The sequence below is a fragment of the Vulpes vulpes genome, chromosome 5 (genome assembly GCF_048418805.1).
Source record: "Vulpes vulpes isolate BD-2025 chromosome 5, VulVul3, whole genome shotgun sequence".
In the NCBI taxonomy this organism is placed as follows: Eukaryota; Metazoa; Chordata; class Mammalia; order Carnivora; family Canidae; genus Vulpes; species Vulpes vulpes.
Genome location: NC_132784.1, coordinates 130,200,153 through 130,213,647, shown reverse-complemented (window position 1 = coordinate 130,213,647; position 13,495 = coordinate 130,200,153). Strand labels below are relative to the sequence as shown.

The following is a 13,495-nucleotide window of genomic DNA, read 5'->3' as shown; positions in this document are numbered from 1 at the left end:
GTGGAGGCTTTCAAAGGAAAGATCAGATATGACCCCTGCCCTTGAGGAACTTACAATTTCATCTGGCCAAAACCACACTTGCAGGAAAGAAAGAATGCCATGACGTAAGGTGTGGATTAAGCACTCAATTCAGTGGTACTTAGAGTTTCTCCTTTCCTCTGTCTCGTCAAATGACTGTTTTACTCAAACATTTTGGCTTTGGCAAAAAGTTCTCAAGAACATGTGAGGGAAATAAATATCACCCTTAGAAGCCTGCATTTTGGTGCAGGGTCTGTCTGTTTTGATCTTTATTCTGGGGATGGGGAAGATTTCTCCTGAAGGCTTTTTATCCTCCTTTTGGGGAATTCTTAGGTTGCATTGGCTCAAAGCTGATTTGAACGACACTTGCCTTATAATTTCTGAATTTGTGTAGGAGAATGGGTATGAAATTGAGAAAACATAAAAATTTTCAAAAGAGGGGAAAAAAGTGGCCTTTGACAACTATACCCTGGAGAAACTGACTTTGCTCTCATACAAAATTTGCAGCATATATATTAAATAAGTGATTTGCAACTGCATGAAAGGGTCAGTGTTGATAACTGAGAGCTGGCATACATTAACGATGAACAAATTAAAAGGAAGAATTCTTTGCTTTCCCTCCCCCACCCCGAAACTTACTAGTTTTGTAGATTTGGGGGAACTGTGAACAAATTATTCTTTTTTTTTTTAATTTTTATTTATTTATGATAGTCATACAGAGAGAGAGAGAGAGAGGCAGAGACACAGGCAGAGGGAGAAGCAGGCTCCATGCACCGGGAGCCTGATGTGGGATTCGATCCCGGGTCTCCAGAATCGCGCCCTGGGCCAAAAGCAGGCGCCAAACCGCTGCGCCACCCAGGGATCCCTGAACAAATTATTCTTATTATTTGAGCTTTGATAGAATAGTCAAATAGCCTCTCATATGGCTATGTGAGTAAGTTGGGAAAGTGTAGGTTACTGGTGGCTTCATCAAGTTGGTAACTGGCTGAGCAAGTAAACCCAGAGAACCCTCAAATGGGCAGCGACAGAGCTCTCTGATACGCTGCCTCCAAAGATCCGCCCTTGACCTTTTCCTACTTAATGTTTTCAGCACTGACTGGAGTAGAGGCATGGAGGGCACGACTACCCAGGTGATGACTGACAGAATGAGAGTCCAAGAAGTTCACAAGAGGTTGGATGGTGACACGAGGTGATGAAGATAAAGTCAACAACCTGTGTGGTGTACTTGCGCTCTCACACAGAGGCGCAGATGTGCACACACAGCGCGCCTTTGCAGAAGTGCTAGACTGGGGACCCAGGGGTGACAGTGGCATATGTTAAAAAGCCCTACAGGTTCTGGATGACAATGTGCAGCAACATTCAACAGATTGATATGGTTGCCCAAAGCTGACGTGATTGACAAAACAACAGAGCCTGGAATAAATGCTATAAAATCCCTCTGCATGCAGGGCTGGCAGGTCCTACTGGGGGATATTGTCTTCAGTTCTGGATGCCATGATTTACATGGGGCACCAATGAACATTCCATCTTTTCTTGGTGCTGCTGGAAGTCCCTAAGATAAACAAAACGGAAACTTCTAGAAATGTGTCAATTCTAATTTCGCAGGATGACCAAGAAGTGGAGTTGAAAAGCTATTAAATTAAAAGCTATCTACACTGGAAGACACTTTTGAACTTCTAAATAACATTTTTCCCTCATAGAGGATGGAAATGTAATAATCCTGAGAATAAAAAAGGCAAAAATTGCAGCATTTCATCAAAATACAAATGAGGTAAAAATTTCTTCATAAAATTAAAGACAATATTCCAATGAAAATGACTTTTCAAAAGACTGAGTGGTAAAGTTTGCAGTAAGAGATTTTATGAGCTGTATTGTGTTTCGCCTGAAGTTCATATGTTGGGGCCCTAATCCTCGGGACCTCTATGACTGTATTTGCTAGAGAAGGTCTTTAAAGAGGACATTAAGTTAGAATGAGGTAATCAGGGTGAGCCTTAATCCAAGAGGACTAGTGTCTTTATAAGAAGAGGAAATCTGGATACAGACACAGAGAGATGATGTGAAGACACAGGGAGAAGACAGCCATCTGCAGTCCAAGGAGAGCCATCAAAACAGATCCTTCCCTCATGCTTTCAGAAGGAAACAACCATGTTGACACCTTGAATTTGGAACTCCAGCCTCCAGAACTGTGAGAAAATAAATTTTGGTCATTCAAGCAGCAACCCTCACCCCCAGTCTGTGGTATTTTGTTACACAGCCTGAGCTGACTGACACAGAACTTCAGTGAGGCCTGAAGGCAGCGGCTGTCCTCTGGTGCCATCATTCGCCGTGAGGATGGGCCTGAGAGTCATAACCCCTCCCCAGCACTTTACATTCCTTGTGTGGGCAGCCCCCAGGAATTTATTTATTTATTTTTAAGATTATTTATTTATTTGACACAGAGATAGAGAGATAAAGAGAGTGCACAAGTAGGCAGAGCAGCAAGCAGAGGGAGAAGGAGAAGCAGATTCCCCACTGAGTAGAGAGCCCGGCATGGGGCTTGATCCCAGGACCCTGCGATCATGACCTGAGCTGATGGCAGACGCTTAACCCACTAAGCCACCCAGGAGCCCCTTGGGTTGGGTTCCTAAGGTCCTTGTCACTCTTCTACCAGCTTTCCAGCGCCTTCCTGGTCTTCAGGGGATCTCAGCATGTCCCCCATTACTTGGGACATCTCCATCCCACACCTGACCGAAGTATGACCTCTTTACTTCTGATTCTTTATTAGTCAAGTCGTGTAGCAGTTTTGAGCTTGGACAAAGTCAGATTTATTTATCTTTTTCCTTATAACCTTTTTGGGAAGGACATAACCTTTCTGCGGTCAGGCTGCAGGGTTTCATTAGTGGCTGGAGGCCATCCATTCTGGGCAATGTCCCAGGTCAAGAGGCTTCGGGTTAGGCCGGCCTTGGGAAGGGAAACCAGTACTCTGGCTCTTCAGTCAGAAGTCAGGGAGGCCTCTTGGGGAGGACTAGCAAAGGCAGGCAGGATGCGGAGGCTTTGCCTGCTAGCGGGGGGAATGAAAGAACAGTGGCTGTCTGGCAGCAAACAGCATGGCCTGAAGGAAGCTGCCTAGGGCAAGTGCCTGGTGCTCCGTTAATCAAGCTGTAGCTCACCACTGCTTCCCTCACCTAGAATTCTCTCGAGCCTCTCCTGCCTGAGGGACCCTGACATCAGCAAAGGCCTTTTGGAGTTGAATGAGGACCCAAGTGGGGGAAACCAAGCAAAGGCCGGTGAGGGAGAGAAACTCCCAGCTTTGTTTAAGCTGTACGCAACCTAACAAAGTCCAGGGTATTTAATTCTGGCAATTTCTGAGTTTTAACATTCAATTATGAATGAAGCCCAGGGCAGATTAATTACAGTCCCTCATTACCAGTAGTAGTTTCCTCCTGGGCGGGGAGGGTCTTTGTGGGGCCTGCTGTGAAGTCAACACACTTCTAGCTGGTTCAGTTTTGTTTATTTTCAGTGTTTCTTAGATGTGCCACTGCTGTGGGCACAATTCAGGCAACAGGATTTATTAATTATTTGGGTTCCCTCTCTAAGTGGACCCAAGCAGATCTCTACGAGATGGATGAAATATACAGCAGGAGCCACAAGGGTTGACAGAGAAGATTGTCTGTTTATTCAAAAGGGATAAAAAGAAATTCGAGAAGCAAGTGATGAAAAATAAAACTGCAGGTATCTGACAGGCCAGACGTGGGAGGCAGGTGAGAGGTGGCTTAATTTGACTGTGCTAGATCCCAGCCCACGCTGACAGTGACATCGCGCAAGGTGGACCGCTCCAGCCTCACCACTGTTTTGTGGGAATATCCAGCAGGACACCTGCTATTATTTAAGACTGGAATTAAAAGGGAGAAGTGGATGTCACAAGGGTCTCCCAGATGGATTCAGGTTTATGATGATGTATGTTAAAGCAGTGAACTTCCAGTCCCCCTACTTCCTGGTTCTAGGAATAGTCAGCTAAGACTCCAATTGGAGGCAAAACTACATACTTAACCAACTTTTTCTTTTCTTATCATGATGTGGCTCATGACGTCAGTCTTTAAATGTGTTTCAAGTGATTTTCTGTCTTTTAGTGAAGGTAAGATGCCAACAGGAAGCTGGTAATGGTTAGGGTGTCCTGGGGCAAACATCCAGACCTCCATGCTTAACGAGGCCCAAGGAAAGAACGTGTGTGTATTATATAGTGTGTGTGTGCAATAAACCCTACCAAACTATTAAGCACAAACATTAAAGAAGACAACTTAAACATTCTTTTAATTAGAGATTTTACTCTCATCATTGGCCTTTATTATGTTTTCTTTCATTTTGCTCATTTCTCTCCTAGGCATAAGTAGATCTAGGCTTTCAAAATTATTTTATTACTTTATTATTTTATTTTTTGACTATTATAAAAGTTTATTTAACAAAAAAGTCCAATATGAAAATGCGGGCGACCTGATTTTTTTTTTTTTTTATTGTAGTAAAACAGGTACTGTGGACAGGGGACACGTGGAAGCAGTTTTCTTCTTCTGATGAACACGCCCATTGTTTATACTCGTTCTAGCATGATGATGCTATTCCCTCGGATTACCACCATTTCAATATTGTTCTGTTGCCCGCTAGTTGCCATCTCCACAAATTCATCTATCACAAGATTCATGAACGGATTGAACCCTTGCAATATTCCTTGGACATGTCTGCCACCATTTAATTTCAATGATAATTTCTTGTCCATAAATTTTTTCAACTCGGGAGGGTGAGCCTTGCTCATGGCGCTGACTTGGCGAGCTCACAGAGGCCTCCAAAGGGCTCCCTCATGCTCCTCCTCAAAATTATTTTAGAATCAAAAGCTCTCAAAGCTTTACATATTGTTGAGATACCATAGGGTTTTAGAGTACATTGTGTTAAAAACTCTTGCTTCCTTCCATAAGATCAACTCACTGAGCCTTAATCGAAGAGCTAAACATTCATTCATTCATTCATTCATTCATTCATTCATTGACAGATATGGGCTAGGCACTGGGGAAAGGAGAGTGAACAAAATCAGACAGAGGCTGTTGTCCCAGAGCTATGAGGCTCTGACTTTTAAGAGGGGAAAACACACATCAGGCCCATAATCACACATAAAAATGCCAAATGACACTGTCTTCCTCTGGGAGTGATGCAGGCAGGAGAGTCAGCTTCCAGGTGAAGGGAACAGCACCTGCGAAAACTCTGAGCAGGGAGGAGTGGGCATAACTGTGGGTGGAACTACAGAAGGGGGCTTTGGGGCCATGTTTAGGGATTTGGGATTTGATTCCCAGGCCTGTGCGTTTTGCATTTGCATTTTGAAAAGAGCACTTGGTTGCAATGTTGGAGAACAGATGGGATTTGTGGAGGGGAGAGAGGAGAGAACAGTGGCCTATTTAAGTACATCTATGACTAAGACATAATATCTTGCCCTCCAGGGTGGTTAGCAGGGGAGACAAAAATTAAGAATTAAAATTTGTTTGGTATGGAAAATAGAGGGGAAACAATTAGAATTATTTTAATTTATAGCCTCAAATAACTCTTCTGTTTTCTCGTGTTTCCACGAAAGATAAAAATCCAAAGAGCTCTCAGCGGGAGTTTATGTGGGAAAGCCAGACTCCATTCCGAAATCACTAAACAGAATATTGTAAACTTACTTTTCTAGATTTCAAGTTCCTTAAATCTATGACATGACTTTGTTCTCATCAAGCCATCACAGAAGACATTTATGTAATCGGTTCATCCACATGAAGGTGGGTAGGGCTGATAACAGTGAGACCAGCTCTGTGAGGGCAGGGACCAGGGTCCCTCTTTCTATCCTCAGGACTGGTGTCCAGTACATAGTTATTAACATGAAATGAAACTAAGTTACTTGTCCCATATTGCTTGTGTTTTGAAATAGTGTGTACAATAACATATAGGAAGAAATTTCTTTTTTCTTTTAAGATTCTATTTATTTATTCATAAGAGACACACAGAGAGAGGCAGAGGGAGAAGCAGGCTCCCTGTGAGGAGCCCAATGTGGGACTTGATCCCAGGATCCTGGGATCATGACCTGAGCCAAAGGCAGATGCTCAACCACTGAGCCACTAAGCCAGGTGCCCCTATTTCTTAGAAAGAAATTTCTAAGGGATGAATTTCAGACCATCTGGCATAAAGATCATGGAGATCATTTTAACGAATATGGTCTTCCTGATACTGATTAAGACAACAATGTCCAGGGCTTCACTTTTCTTCCCAGTATCCAATTTCCTATTGTCACCTCACAGCTCTCCCACCCCAACCCCAAGAAGGCATGAAGCAGATTTTCCTGCGTTGCTTATAAAACTCAATTGCACAGGGCCCTAGGCTTACGATTCAGGAATCTGGCAGCTATATGCTACACTGCGCAAAATACAGTTCGGACTAAAGATTTTGGGGAATAAAATGAAAGCACTTAGCATAAGGTTCCTAGGACTACAAGAATTCAAGCCCCTAACAGGTCTTTTGGTTGTAGGGTAATTAGCAGCATGACTCACAGATGGGAACACATTCACCATTCTTTCTCAGAAAGCATCGTGTGGGAGGCCAGACATCAGGGCTCTTTTTTCCCTGGACCTATCCCTGATCCCACCGCAGAACACTCATCAGTGCCAAGTCTCAGATTTGACTCTGGAATATTCTCATGTCCTGGGGTTAATCCCGCAAGTATCCCACAAAAGGTCTTTCCTGAGGTTAAATATGAGTCAATCTCGAGGGAGGAGGAGGTCCAATGACACAGCCCCTCTGATCAGGCTGGATAAGTAACCGAATAAAGCAGACTCTAGGTCTAGTCTGTTGGTGATCTGGCTTTCCCAAGATCAGCCAATACCCTTCTGTTCTAAGTGGATCAGAAAGGGAGGGCTGGCCATGAATCAGGTGGACCCCAGTTGTACAGCAACTAGTCAACCAACCAACGTTTTTATTTTTTAAAAGATTTTATTTATTTATTCATGGGACACACACACAGACACACACACAGACACACACACATATACAGAGAGAGGGAGAGAGAGAGAGAGAGGCAAAGACACAGGCAGAGGGAGAAGCAGGCTCCATGCAGGGAGCCTGGTCGGGGGACTTGATCCCGGGACTCCAGGATCACGTCCTGGGCCGAAGGTGGCGCTAAACTGCTGAACCACCCAGGCTGCCCTCAACCAAGGTTTTTAGTCCATAAGATGCAAGAGTAGATCAATTTTTTTTTCTTTCTTTGAATCCAGTTGACATAAACTTTGTTCTGGAGTCAGACAGACTTAGACCACTTGCTACTTCATAGCTTTTTGTGTTTGGATAAGCAGAGAAAAGAATCTTGTGTTTTTATTTGTCTTTCTTATCTAACTATTTTTCCTTGTCCCCAATGAACTGTGAAGTACTGTTAGTAGAAAAAAGTTATACGTGATGCATCTTATTAATAATTTGGCTGGACCAGGGCATGATTCTGGAGACCTGGGATCGAGTCCCACGTCAGGTTCCGTGCATGGAGCCTGCTTCTCCCTCTGCCTGTGTCTCTGCCTCTCTCTCTTGTTCTCTATCTCTCTCTCTGAGTGTCTGTGTCTTTCATGAATAAATAAATAAAATCTTTAAAAATAACAATAATAATTTGGCTGGAGATGCCTACTTTTAATTTTTCTGGTTAATAAGTCATATTGAGTCAAAGTAAAAAGCAAGACGGTGGCCCCCATCATCATGGTGGTGGTTTTCCAAGCAGATATTGGATTATCCCTCAGTAAAATGATCTCATGAGAACTAATTCTCAAAATTTATAAAAACAGGCAATACTTTATTCCTTGTAACTAGTCGACCTTGCATGTGACTAGTTCTACAACTAATAAATTCTAGTAGGAAACTCTCCTCATTTTAATACCAGAAATGGTTTCACTTATCTTCTCATTTTTCCTTCTTCTCCATTACTCTCCACATCTTTTGCTCCGTTCTTATTTTGTTCAACTTGTACAGCTGTATGGAATCTCCCCTGATTATTTGGGTCACGGTGATTTTACTGCAGCAACAAGACAATTTCCTCCACTTCACAGAGTTATGAAAAAAGACATGTCCCCATTCATTGGAATGAAAAGGACATTGGACTTTTATTTTTTTTTTAATAAAGATTTTATTTATTTGACAGAGAGAGAGTGCACAAGCAGGGGGAGCAGTAGGCAGAGGGAGAAACAGGCTCCCCACTGAGCATGAAGCCCAATGTGGGGCTTGATCTCAGGACTCGGGGATCAGGATCTGAGCCGAAGGCGGACACTGCACCGACAGAGGTGCCCAGGCACCTGGACATCGGACTTTGAAAAGAAACTACCACAAGTTTCTTAGGCTAAGTTGAACATTTTAACGTGGTCTTAAGATGCTGCCAACTTGACACCGTGTTTAGATTTTACACAAAACCTGACCAAAGGCTTGGCTCACTCGACTCTCCACGGTTCACCGTCACCCGGAGAGTAGGCCCAGCAGTCTTTGGGAGGAAGCGCCCCATCTACCTCAGCCACGGCAGGTCCAGAGGAACCATGTTCTAAGTGGATCAGAAAGGGAGGGCTGGCCAACAAAAAGGAATGAAGAAAGAAAAGCAAATTCAAGGGGAGGAACGCCTGGCCCCCAGTGGCCTTATTATATGAATAGACTGCAGATAGCCCCATCTTTCTACCACAGTGGTTCATAAATTCTGTCATCTTGTTAGCACCGCCAGAGCCCTGACCTCACTTCCTCCATTAACGAGCTCACCCTATTTTGAGGGGAGATGCTTTACGAACACACAGCCCAGAAGCACCTCATAAACAGCTTGTCAGCCCTGTGGTTCTGGAGGTAACGAACTCCTGGCCAGGGAGGGTGGCATCAGGGAGCAGCTGACCAGCAACCAGGCCGCACAGATGCGCCTGGCACAGTCACTGCCTAGGAGGGGCCGGACACACAGTGGAACCCAGTGTACCAAGAAAGGTGTCAGTGACAGATTGGTGGCCTTTCACACAATGACAAGGCTTCCTTATATCTGCCGTGGAGCTGTCTCTGTCCTGTGAGACACAGGCAGCCAGACACAGGAATCAGGCTCCGTGGCCTGCTACTGAAAGAGCCAATTTACGCACCCCCACCCCTCACCAACTCTGGCATTTCATTTTTGTCTTTGAGAGCTACTGGAAGACTCCTTCCATCTCACCACCATCCACCTGGCTCTCTTATCTCAGGCTAGAGGAGGAAAACAGCCTTGAGTTCTCAGTGACCCGGGATGGGTTAAATGGTCAAAAGTTGCCTTCCGCTTCTAGGAGATCAAGTTTGCCTAGAGTCCCCAGTAGGGCCCTGGAAAGGAATCTCAACACCATAAAGGCAAGGAGAAGTCCCCACAGTCAGCTTCTGCACCATGCAAGCTCCAGAAAGTTGCTTCTGCTGACAAGCCTGGGTTTGAGCATCTTGAGACACACCGCATCAAATTATACATAAAAACAAGGCACCTCGAATGCCCAAGAGGACCTTAGGTGTCATTCACAAGGTGTCTCCTCTCCCACTCCAGTGAGATACTTTAGCCCTATGGATTTACACTCTCTTGGTGGACCCAAGGTGGGGGGATGGTGCACAAAGTGTTCAGTGCCTGTATGGGCACCTTCAACACACAATGAAAACAGCTCGGTGGCCTGGACGCAGTGCCCTTTCTTTCCTGTAACGGTGGCACCGGAAGCCTTCACAGCACACACCATAATCAGAGCCCTCCGAAACCCAGGGTCATTCATTCAAAAATTCATTTGATGCCTTTTGGGGCCGGTGGAGGTGGGGAGCAGAAGTGGGCCGGGCTAGGTTGGCAGGTGGGCTCGGATCTCCCCCAACTCTTGTGGGTCTCGCCTCTAGACCAGGTGTACGGGGTCATCAGTTATTTCCAGTTGCTATTTTGGTCAGCCCCATAAAAAATATCCCTGACAATTCTGAATTGCATGTATAAACCATTTTATGGCTGTTGGTCTTGTTGCTCTCTTCTCTCTTTCTCAGGTTTTTTTCCCCCTTCCGAATATCCCATATTTCCTCCTCTCTGCTGTATACAACATAAACATTTATCTTCTTGGACCATGTATTCAAAAAAAAAAAAAAAGGTAAAGGGAATAGTAAAAATCCAGAGTCAAATGTGAGTGGCAGAGCTATAATTCTTTATGAAGTAGCAGGTAAGATTGATTGTCAAGGGTCAAAAGGCTAGGTCAAACTCCGCTCATTCGTCAGCTGAATGTCATTTTTGTTTTCCCTGTCACCAGATAGCTTTAAAAAAAATTGCAACTCCTTCCTCATTATCTGGGACTTGGTTCCTTTTCTGCCATCCAGTATTAATGAAACCGTGCTTCAAGCCTGGCCCTCATCTTCTGAGGTTCTTCTTCATGTACTGCCTTCCTTTCTTAAGCACTACAGAGAAAGCACCATTTCAAAGGCCATTTTCTCCCACAGCCATGTTGGGAAATTGCCACTGGAGTGAGGATGATTTGCAAACGCACATGAGGTGTAAGTGTTTGAACAAAAATGTAATTAAATCATAGCAGGTGTAAAGCTCGGGACCTAATGTAATTGGACTGTGGCAATATCTTTGCATCTCATAAATAGGCAAAGAAAATGAGCTGTGAGATCGGGAAGTCACCTCAAATTACGTGTTGTGTATAAAGAAAAAAAAATAATTCTCCTCTTATAATTACAGCCGGTCACAACAACATAATGTAAAACCTAGAGTAACACATTGATTTCACTGGGAGTGTGACATGTCATCCCCGGCAGGTCAAACGTAGGTTAACACTTTCAAATAATTCTACCTCCCAAAGATTCACTTAATTAGCTCATGTTTACATTTCCTGAAGTGAAAGAGCATGTTGATGAGTTGAATGGGGATTCGTTTGTGAATTTTTAAGCATAAATGTGCCAAATGCTTTAAGTTACCAGCTAAGAGAGGTAACTCTTGAAACACAAATCTATGTCCACAGCTACAGCAAAAGAACAGTGGAGAGTTGAACCTTTAGGCAATCGCCATGGGTTCCTTATTTTGTAAGCCTGTGCTGTTTTGTTTTCTATCCCCTCGGCCTCTAAATAGTGTTAGTACAGAGATCTGGACCAAAGTGGATTGATAAATCTAAGTTAGAGTTTTCTTTATAACAGTGACATTATTTAGACCAATCATCTGGTCTTCTCTACAAGCGTTTGTATTTTCCATCAGCTCAGCTTGTTCCTATTGGTTGTCAACTGTATGGTGTGACCAAAGTGTTACATGGACCAGTGAGTTTCGCTTTGTTTCTATTTCCTGATCATGGGCCTGTAGTCACCACAGAAAGTCTTGCCAAGTATCTCAGGAGGCCAGAAAGAGAGGGCATGGCTGGCTCCGTGTATGATCAACAGACAACCTCCTTAGGGAGGAAAAATAATGAGAACAGCAAACAAAAACCTTCAGTGAAATTCTAGGCTAATTTCAATTTACCAGAAATGATAATTAACTTTGAATATAGCATCTATTGATTTTGTAGCAGTGTGTTTGGTCCTTGAAAAATGGCACGCACAAAGCCATCCCCTAGGTTCAGCTTGAAGAAGTTGATTAAAAGGAATGTGGCCCAGCCATGTTCAGAATCTGGAATATAAGAACAAAGAGCCCACACTGGGTGTTATACGCAACTGAAGTTATTGAACACTACATCTGAAACTAATGATGTACTAAATGTTGGCTAATTGAATTCAAATAAAAAAATTAAAAACATTAAAAAACAAAACAAAACAAACAAACAAACAAAAGAACAAAGAGCTCAGAGAAATACAATTCTCTATGGGAGTGGCTTGCTAGAGAGATACCCAGGCAACCTCAAGCTTTTACCCTGCGCCAGGGAGCTGCTCAAGGGGAAAGCCAACCAGCTCCAGCCACAAGAATCCTAGGAGTGAGATTTGGATTCTGAAACGTGGGGTGGGCAGCCCCAGGGGGTCAGAGTTGCGAAGATCAATTCACTCCATACTCCAACAAGGAGACTAATATGAAAGAGGAAACTGACAGCCCCAAATATGAAATGCACAAAACCCCCTCAAAATCCATGTATACAAGAAAGGATCTAAAATAAGGTGGATAGAGTATTATATTAAAAATATCTATTTTTCCTTAAGTCATATTTCCCCCCTAACTTTGGATGGTGTTTTATTTGGGAATTTCTAATAAAAAGAAATGGCTTTAAATTTTGTTGTTAGGATTCTTATTCTTTGTATGAGTCTCTAGGACTTCCCAGTGGTCAGTATGAAGGCCAAGTCCATGCTGTTAGGCTGAGATGCCTTAACAGCAACACTGCTCACCCCGCTGACAGTGACTATGAGAAACAGGGCCCAGACATGACATAATAAGTCCCACGAGGATTGTCCCATACTACAAATAATAATGGCAATGTAGCATCTCTAACTGTAAATGACCTAGATTCTATCTTGTGAGGCTAAGGTGTTTGTTAGAATGGACTATGAAAAGCAGGATCAGTTATTTCAAACCATGAATTCAGATATTGGAGAAAAGTATTAAAAACTGACTGTATACATTTTCCTTTAAAAGGCCATTTTCACATTGTTTAATGATCAACAGCCACACCGGAATTGCGAACAGCCAGGAACAAGATCACTGATAGACATTATCAGTGAAAGAGGAGAGCTAATATTTTCCACAATTGAATCAAAATGCTAAAAGACTTTGGTGGTTTTTAAGGTGGGCATCAATGGGAAAAATGTGAAGTCCTGCTTTTAGGTTAGAAAAAGAGCTCTACACCTATAAGAGCAGGAAAACTTAGCTTAACAGCAGCCCACAGGAAACAAACAAAAGACTTCAGTTTATTATAACCCAACAATTTGACATAGCTATAAAGTGGTGATGTGGTGGGCGGATTAAAGGCTGGAATGGTGTCTAAGTCAGGGATACACCAGACTGTCTGGCCCTTGCTGTCTGGTTTCTGGTGGTGGGCCTGAGTGGCCCCAGGGAAGTGCAGTCTGAGTGGGGTGATGCTGGGGATAGACAACCTGTGGCCAGAGAGAACTGCCAGTGGTGTCTGCCAGAGGCAGCTGGAGAAGGTGCCAACATGGAAGGGAGCTCGGGGGTGGGTGGGGAATATGGATGGAAAAGGGAGATATTGATGCTATCAACAGATTTTGAAATGTTCTTCTAAGAAAAGCAATTAGATTTAGGTAGTGTAGCTCGAGTTTAAGGCAAGATCAGGAACAATGTTTGAAAGCTGGAGGAAGATGAGCTTTGGGCTCAAAATAAAGATCAAGTCTTTTTTTTTTTTTAAAGATCAAGTCTTAATAATTGTACCCTAAGGATAGAATGTATTATCTTGAGAAGCCCCAAGCACCTACTGCTGGGCCTATGGGCAGAGACTGGGTGACCACCTCTATGGAAGAGTACCCGAACTGAATGGAACTTGGACTACATGTCCTCTAAGACCATATATAACTATCACTTTCATTG

General features: G+C 43.5%; 1 protein-coding gene and 1 pseudogene across 2 annotated transcripts in view; both read right to left on the bottom strand.

The window, feature by feature from the left end:
• Positions 1–13,495, bottom strand: part of POU6F2 (POU class 6 homeobox 2) — a 475,740-nt gene that overhangs the window by 161,329 nt on the left and 300,916 nt on the right. The window lies entirely within an intron of this gene.
• On the bottom strand, positions 4,583–4,830 carry LOC112925835 (small nuclear ribonucleoprotein G pseudogene; annotated as a pseudogene).